The sequence below is a fragment of the Dioscorea cayenensis genome, chromosome 9 (genome assembly GCF_009730915.1).
Source record: "Dioscorea cayenensis subsp. rotundata cultivar TDr96_F1 chromosome 9, TDr96_F1_v2_PseudoChromosome.rev07_lg8_w22 25.fasta, whole genome shotgun sequence".
Classification (NCBI taxonomy): Eukaryota; Viridiplantae; Streptophyta; class Magnoliopsida; order Dioscoreales; family Dioscoreaceae; genus Dioscorea; species Dioscorea cayenensis.
Genome location: NC_052479.1, coordinates 15,956,660 through 15,964,243, shown reverse-complemented (window position 1 = coordinate 15,964,243; position 7,584 = coordinate 15,956,660).

Here is a 7,584-nt window from a genome sequence, read left to right as displayed (position 1 = left end):
CGACAAACCTGTGTACTTGCGGGATATACGCAAGGGGATCTTGTCACATATCTATGAATCTTTTCTACCAGATGAAGCAGCAGGCATAGGTCTGTAGAACATATAGAAAAGAGATGGTTGTGACACGAAGTACTCTTGTGCACCTACATCACTCGACTCGCGCACAACCTCGCCCTATTATGTTATGGAAGAATTTAGCCAATTGCTAGCTCCGAATAACAAGTGCAGCAATTGGCTGCTGGATTTCGTCCCGTCCGTAGTGCTTCGGAAGTCACTGTGGGGTGGCTGATGTAGATCAGTCTGCGACAAAAGCCTTTGATTGGTCAGTATATTATTTTACACTTTGGAAGATGGTCAAGGTAGCTTGCTTCCAAGGCACTGCATGAAATGCACATGTAGTCCTTCGTGCTGGTATAAAAAATAGTGGCATAGCCAATCAAGCTTCAGCCGCAAGCAAGTAGTCCGATGAGCAGAAAGCTAGCGAGTAGTAAGAGCGTGAGCAAGGAAGCGGTAGCAAAGGATAGGAGCTTTGAAGCGATGAAGTTGCGGGGTAGCAGGCCTAGTAGGTAGAGCGGTCCAATCGGGCCCGGTCGGGGATAGGAAAGCAATAGTCGAAGCTCAGCCCCCAATAGGGAAAGGGAACCCTTTCCAAGATCTCATACCTCCAAAGCGTACTCAAAGAGTGTAGGAGCCAACTCTATTGGAAGAGGCACATGGGGAAAGGTGTGGGGAATCTCTATACATGAGGGCTGCCTTGAAAAAAGATGAGAGGTGGGAACTCCTTCTTTATCCTACATATCTGAAGCTCGCAACCTATCAATGGGTTGAAAAAAGGATGGGACAAGGATATACCAAATGAAAGCCTTCTCAGAGACTCTTCTTGTATTTTTGTAGTTGAAGATTTAGTGACTTTGCCAAATAAACCATATCTATACAAAAATGATAATATCGAGACCACCCAGCTCACCTCTCGTGATTAGCTCCTCATATCTGCTGCCGCTATGGAAATGAGTCCTTTGTTTAGCTCTCATCATTGGTCGGTTCCCTCACTCCAACCTCAATAAGAAGATCCTCATATTCTTATTGAGTGAGTTATCGACTATTTGATTCGATTGGCTTAGTCTTTTTACCCAAAGCGGAAGAAATGGCTATGCGTATGCTCCTACACCGATTACTACAACGAGACTAATTTTTATTGATTTCTGAATTTGGTTCTTGTTAATACTACCTATTAGTGGAACTAGGAAATTTGGTTGTTTAACCTGAGGCAATGAAATTGTTGTGATGGAAGTTTTGGCTATTCCCTTTGCTTGTCTTCCTGGTCCGCGGACTCGTTTTTCTCTCTTGATTGAAGTTTTCGAGGATTAGTTGATTATGCCCGGTGCGTGCGCTCGATTAAGGTTGACGATGCCTCCGACCGCCCTATCTCTAAAAGGGGCTTATGTGGCGTGGTCTCGCTAACTTAACCCGTGACAGGCTTTTCATTCTCATATAGATCTCAAACAAATGCTTTTTATTCTATTGTATGTAAGGATGGAAGATAATGGGTTTCGCCATCCCCATAGCCGGAATCATGATCTACTCTCTACGGTTATTGACTCGAGTCGACCTGACTACATCTATTGAGCGAGAATCCCCCTTCTCCAACAATGCGCGGAACTGAGTTAATTGGAAGGAATCTTCGATTAAACTTATCTAAGAGTCGTGCACTGATGTAGGGTGTGGAAAGTGAACATGTTCTTGTACTGATATAAAGACATAGATCAAGGGAAAGGGCTTAACACAGAGATTCGCAACTTTGAACCGTGATACTACATGGTCACTCCAATAGCTTGACAAAGGGCTCCCTTCTCTAAGGCTTATCTCGGGATGCCCCTTTCACACTTTTTGCTTGACCTTGCTCTAAGCATTCACCCTATCAATCCTTGTCACCCTAGGTTGCCTCAGTCTCATTTGTCTTCATTTTCTATTCCATAATGCGATCAGTCTCATTCAGATGGATACCGCTTTCTGAACAAGCTCAATCTCACTTAAGTTCTTGGTCTTCCGGGAAGGAGGGTCCTGGTCTTCCAATTGGTCAACAAGTAGTGATAAGTGCTTGTGTGATATAAATCTGAAGCATTCTTTCCTTATGTTGAGCATTACTTTTTCTCGGGTATAAAAGACACAATGTTTGAAGTTCTTGTTCAATTCAAGGACCAAGACACGAGAGGAGTTCATAAAGCGTGGAGATGTGTGCCAACTTCCAAGAAGATTCAAGTCAATTCACTAGTTGGAAGGGCACAAAGGCAGCCACATCTTCATGTCCCTTCTCTTTTCGAAGATTGCAAGACCTCTCAAAGATAAATCGATGAAGAAAAGTTTTATAGCCTACTACATGGACGTTTGCCCGGACATGTGGCCTCAAGAGAAGAGTGTTTGGACCACGCTTTGTGAAAAGTACTGAAGCAATTTTAGTGTAGCAATACTGTAGCAAAATTTATGTTCGCGCGCCCGTGTGGAAATTCTTGCAGCCCACGCGGCCGTGTGGAAAATCCACACGGGGCGTGAGGAGCTGCATGATGCGTGGTTTTGGGCTTTATATAGGCCATTTTGCCTTATTTTTGGGAGACTTTTGATGAGGGTTTTTTGCGAGCACTTTGAAGGCAAGGCAGCTAGGGGTTTTGGAGGAGGCCTTTGGCGATATTGGGGCATCCATCACCAACTTTGATCGATCTTCTCTCGTCATAGCATAGAGGGAGCTGCAGGCGACCTAGCTTGGAAAAGGATTCTTCAAGATGTTGGGCGACCCATCAAGGCCATCATCATGAATTTAAGGGGCTTTTACTTCATGGTTTTTCATTGCTTTTTCATTGTATTAATCATTGTTTTGTAACTTGCTCCATGGAGGGCTAAACCTTAGTAGGTATTTGGGCATGTGAACCCTAGGATTTATGTTTTCGTAATGATTTGCATTATGTTTCTATTAAATATGAGTTGATTTGAGTTTTAATCTTGTATTTCCATTGCTTTCTTGTTTAATTAATCCTTGTGGTTGATTGGATTCGCATGAATTTTTTCTTTGATGTGAGAGAGGTCTCCATTAGAGTTAGAACTTCAAGGTTAAAGAGGGTTGAGAGGGTGAGTCATTAGATAGTGGAGTGTCCCCTTTCCCTTCTGATTGAGTGTTTCCTATCTCCAGTATTCCCTAAACTCTATGCAACCATATTTTGTGTGAGGCGTGAGATTGAGAGATTTCTCCACGGGACCTTGTAGGGGTTAGAGATCCTTCACAGGAATTAGGGTTGGATCTATCTTTAGGAATTGGTTTCAGCTCTTAGGTGTTGAGATTGAGCGATTTTCTCCACCGGGACCTTGTAGGGGACTAGTACCGGTGGTTTGGAGGCAAGGGTCGGTAGTTCTTGGATTACCTCAACTCATTAGACTCGGTTTAGAAGCATTTAGTGAATCATGAGCTTCATGTTAGATCCTTGGGGAGAGCATTGTCCGGTACCTCATCTTTATTGATTGAGATCTCCTTTACTTGTTTTCTTCCTCGTTTGCTTGCTTATTAATTCTCTTACAATTACTTCATTTCATTACATCCATTGATTTCTACTAGATAACTAAGAATTGGTTAATACTAATACTTCCGTTCCCTATGGATTCGACTACCCACTCACCGGGGTAATTATTACTTTGACACCCGTGCACTTGCGGTTTATGTTAGGGAAGATGTTTGGGTGGTTGCATGTAGCTTTGTATTTAAAGCAGTGTGCCTCCAGTCTTCAGAAGGCCTATGGAGGAGTTCTCTTCAAACCTGACTTGTAGCCTGTCCTAGTGTCCTTAACTAGGTCTGGGTATCCTCGAATCATCCCTCCTTTCCATAGATTGGAGATCTATAAAAAGAATGAACATTCGGATTTAGGAAAGCAAGATTAACAGCGGACTTGTAGCGTAGAAAAAATCTATAGACAGGAAGATGTTGCAGAAAGGCTTCAACGACTACATTTTGACCAAACTTCGTCCGTCTCGGCTTTGAAATCAACCTTTAGGTTGAAAAAGGATTGGTGGATCACCTCTCAAAAAGGGAGGGACAGAGGGGCACCATGCAAGAGAGACGGAGGAACTCAGTAGGGAAGCGGGGATAGAAAAAAACCTCAAAGATGAATTGAAGAGGCCCCATACATCCAACGAGCAGGGTAGAGTCTCAGACGGAGGCATGCCACCCTGCAAGAAGGAACAGAGCTTCCTGGTATCTCTTCCCTTTGACGAAGAAGTTGAAAGAGGAGACTAAGTAGCATCCATTGCCTGGCCTATGATATATGGATCACCTTTCAAAGTCGACAAAGGCTAGTTCATCACATCACATAATTACACTCCCGAACGACCAACTTCTTTTGTCAGGTGTAGCACATTCAATTAAGGTCAAAGTTTCCTCATTCTTGCTTGATTAAATCCTTATGTCACAATCAACAGGGAGAGATTCATGGTCGGGAAGCAGAAAGCTTTCTCCGGTGGAAAAAAAATCCTTCTTCCTCAAAGGGGATCATCTACCTCTTACGAGCGCTTTCAAGCAATTCAAAAAGAGAATCCATATCTTTGCCTTTATAAGCACTCATCACAGGCTTTAGACGATAAGTTGGAGTCCAATCCTTTTTTTCACAAGGATAGATAGGATCCCAGGAGAACCTCACAAAAGTTTGATGGAGATGCTGCTTATTGACCAGCCTTTGATCCGTCAAAGCCTTAGCAGAAGTAGGTTAGGTTGTTCAAGATATACTACCCCATTAACTCTCTATCAGTATCAGTAGGGCGAACAAGAAAAGCTTTGGTGGATGACTAGTCACAGTACTCTTCCTTAATACAATAAAAATCGTACCTCTATGGGGAAAGGCAATCCCCCATTGATGCAAGAGGTAAACATCCAAATCTGGCTAATGAACTAAAATCAGGGGGGCAGACAAGACGTTCTCTGAAGTCTCTCTCTTTCCAGGAAGGGGGTGCTTGTTCGGTGTTAGAGGATCCCTGTTCTCCTTGCATAGAAACCACCCTATGCTGGTGCTGGATTTAGTTCTAATTGATGATTTCTCCTGTTTGTTGGGATTGTTCTTCTCAAGAGATTGTCAATCATGAACTCCTTCCTCTGCTGACAAAGGCTCTCTTTTCGCGTGGCTTTCCTCACCTGCTTGAGCTCCCCTATGTAAGAAAAAGGTCTTTGCCCTGCTCAGCTTTACCTCCTACACCGGGCAGTCAGATCAAAATCTCCAGAAACATAGAAGGGCGCGAGTCAGCTATCAAGTGAGCTAAGCTTCCCTGTCAAAATTATGCTTCCCATTGGAAAAGAAAGAGAATCGCTCGAGAGTAAGTAAAGAAAATTTACATAGATAGAGATCAGAGTTGGGATGAGTGGACGAGATCAAAATAGTAGCAGCTGCCCCTTATGAAAGAGTGGTGGAAGAAAGTCTGATACATAGGTAAGTTAGGAGAGAAAATTCCCTCTAGGACTCGGACATAATAAGACAGAGTCAGAAGAAGGGGACAACTGTTGTACAATCTACCTACCTACATAGGACGGAGCAAGGGACCCAGACCTGATCTAATACAGGTGAGTATATATGCTTGCTCCACCGCTGCTGGTACTGCCATAGATTCGAGTTCTACCAGTTCCACTGCTCGAAAAGCCACTGTCTATACCTCCCGGTGATGGCCGAGGTGGTTATGAGTAAGCCGCTGCTTCAACGAAGGATCTACTGAGCAAACTACTAAATCAACAAGATCCATCCCCGGCCCCCGCCGCAGGAAAGGAAGTAGAGGTAGGGATAGCAAAGTAAGTACACCCCGCTAAGGAGAAGAAGGGTAGTCTAGTTAATACCAACTGGCTGAGTTGCGTCAATCTTTCAGCGGCCAGCGAATTAACTCATAGGAGTTCGATACTGTAGTCCATTACATGATATGAATGAATACAATGCCCTACGCTCTCCATTTTTTTAAAAATTTCTATATAGAAAGAAGAGCTCTCTTTCATTTTCGCTTTTCATAAGAAAGCTGATTCACTCTCTCGGCCATGCGAATAAGGTAGCCAAGATAACAAAGTAGATCTCGCCTAGTAGCGCCTTCTTAGGCCAGTCACCGGGGTTGAAGCAACTTGCTACTTCTATCGCATGAAAGTTCGAAGTTTGATAGAGTGATCAGTTGTACTAGCTTGCGATTCGAAGGCTGAAATTTTGACACGGTGCAGGTTATGAAAAAATTTAATCTAGAGGAGCAAAGTGGATGAGTGCAACACTAAGGTTGTTTTTAGATTTTTTGAAGTAGTTGGCGATTGGTTTTGTTTTAACGTCAAGCTTTCAATAGGTTTTGATGCATATTCTTTCTGGAACTGAACAGGCTATATGGGTACTGAGAGTCTCAATACTATTAACTGAATGGATAATAACTGGTAACCAAATTGGATCCATGGGAACAGGCTCAAAATTGCTTACTCGCGGACTAGCCCTATAATCTGTTAACCTAGAACCTGCTCTCCCTACTACTGCCTTATTCGATAGAGCTGGAGATACTCCTGCCCCTTTGAAAGACTTCTTCAAACTAGGCTTGCTATAGGTATTTTAAAAAGCTTGATAAGAGCTAACTATAAGTACATATCTAACTGGCTTTCCTAAAATCAAAGGCTTTCTCACAGGATAGATTGTGCCCTATTTCCCGACTACTTACTTAAATTGAAATAGTAAATTTTTGATTGCTCACACTCAAAGGAAAAAAAGGACTCAATGTTGTATTCTATACTATGCACTCGACATAAACTTAGCACTCATCACAGGCCTCGCCATCGAAAGCTTTTATTCCGCCCTTGAAAAGCTCTATCTCTACTTTATCCCTCGCTTGCTTTTCTCGTTTCTACTGTAAAGAAAGGTGTTAAAATGAACTCTCTTTTGAGAGATGGCTTTCAAATTCCCTTTCATATGAAAAACTTTCTTAACATAAAAAAAGGCTTTTATGGAAACATATTTCCTTTGCCTTAAACAAAGAGAGCCCTCACCTTGTATGGACCGCCATAGAAAAATCTTCTTGGTACAAATGATATTTAAGCAATAAGCTATCCAGTAACCTCACTATGAAATATGTAGAAATACACTAATATGATATGCTAAAGATTCATAAATGAAGGAAATCATAGCCAAGAGCAAAGATGTACTAGAGGGAATCTGGGGCATAGAACAAATCAGAGAGTATGGTATGTATTTTGGAAGACATTTACTTTGCCACCTAGAGCGGAGGATGAAAGATTGAATGTCAAAGACATATTTTTGAAGAAAGTAAAAAACATAAATGACACCATTAGATGAGATGTACAGATTGCAGTGTCTCCCGCCAGCTTGATAGTAGTAATGTGGGCTTTTTGAACTCAAGTAACCTTGTCTTTGAGGTCGCTCAAGCTTCTAGTTTGAAATACACTAGACTAGAAGTGATTTAGTCTTTCTTTGAGAGGGTGAAAAGGCAGTGCACACCAAGAGTCACTCTTACGATCTCGACTAGCCTAGTTTGAAGTCTTTATTAATGGAACGATTAGTTAGCTCTTCCCCTCGATCCACTAGTTTAAAG